Source organism: Nothoprocta perdicaria, unplaced genomic scaffold (assembly GCF_003342845.1).
Source record: "Nothoprocta perdicaria isolate Ctin4 unplaced genomic scaffold, notPer1 scaffold_108, whole genome shotgun sequence".
Taxonomy (NCBI): domain Eukaryota; kingdom Metazoa; phylum Chordata; class Aves; order Tinamiformes; family Tinamidae; genus Nothoprocta; species Nothoprocta perdicaria.
In genome coordinates this window covers 1,041,886-1,043,097 of record NW_020454183.1, presented here as the reverse complement: position 1 = coordinate 1,043,097, position 1,212 = coordinate 1,041,886, and the positions used below count along the sequence as shown (strand labels likewise).

The following is a 1,212-nucleotide window of genomic DNA, read 5'->3' as shown; positions in this document are numbered from 1 at the left end:
TGCAGGCTGTGGTATTCACTTTATTTGAGTTAGATACTGAGAGAACCTAAAAATCAACCTGGTGAAAATGCAGTGATGAAGAAGCATATATAAAGTTTAACTTGTGCATGAAGAAGCAAAGATCAGTTCAGAAAAATGGATGATTAGGGTGGACAGCTGTATTTTATAATAGCCTAAAATATAACTATTATAAACCACATCACCTTGTCAGCTTTCTGACTTATCAGGGATTTTGAGGACTAGGATTTCCAGCTCCTTCCATCTACTTAGTCTATGCCCTTTAACTGGAAAGTCCTTCAGTGAAGAGTGATAAACTCATCACAAGATAAAATAAACTTTTTCTATTATTTGCAGAAACAATCTTCTATCTTTTAGGCTCATAAGATCGTTCAGGGATAGTTCAGGGTTTTTAGATAATTTTGAATATTCAAAGTGGTCTTATGGTACTCTGTCTCCATATAAATGACTTGTGGGTCTTATACCAATTTAAAGCCATATGTGAAAAAGTAATAGGTTCCATATTTTATTAGTTTATTTTAAAATAGCTTGATTTTAAGTCATATAAAGAAATATTGTGATTCAGGAGAAGCCACTGAAACATAATGGTCTGCAAGCTCAGGGTGTCTCGTCTATGGCAGCTGGTTAACTGAAAACTCTTTGCAATCTTTCCAGCCCAGTACTTGCTTCCTGTAAAAAACACGTTGCGGATGCCGAACGCACCATTTTATCCGGGCCCTACACAAAGCAGTGGCGAGGAACGGCCGTTTTCCTTCAAGAAGGTGAGCAAGCGGCCGAGCTCAGCCCCCGCGAGGCGCCGCTGTGCCCAGCACTTACGTGGAGCGCGGCCGCCAAGTCCCTCCGGGCCCTGAGCAGCCTTCCCGCGCCGCACTCAGCACTGCTGGACCTTCGTCCTCTTCACAGGCGGGTCATCCGCATTCGCCTTCACGTCCGTGTGGTTGGCACCTTCGTCTTCGTCATCCTCATCCTCCTCATCCTCGTCCTCCTCATCCTCTTCCGCAGCATCTCCTGCCGGGTTCACACGGACCGAGGATGAGGCCGTGCGGGAAACAGGCGGCCCTGCCGCAAGCACCGCGGCCATGCGCCCAACGGCCACGCACCCAACAGCCACGTGCCCAACGGCCACCCCAACGGCCACCCCAACGGCCACGCGCCCAACAGCCGCGCGCCCAACGGCCACCCCAACGGCCACGC

General features: G+C 48.4%; 1 long non-coding RNA gene across 1 annotated transcript; it reads right to left on the bottom strand.

The window, feature by feature from the left end:
* Positions 1 to 285: 285 nt before the first annotated feature.
* LOC112953685 lies at positions 286 to 897 on the bottom strand. Its single transcript, XR_003250599.1, has 2 exons — positions 835 to 897; positions 286 to 687 (listed from the first exon to the last, which is right to left on the bottom strand). It is a non-coding gene; the product is annotated as an uncharacterized LOC112953685 (long non-coding RNA).
* Positions 898 to 1,212: the final 315 nt, after the last annotated feature.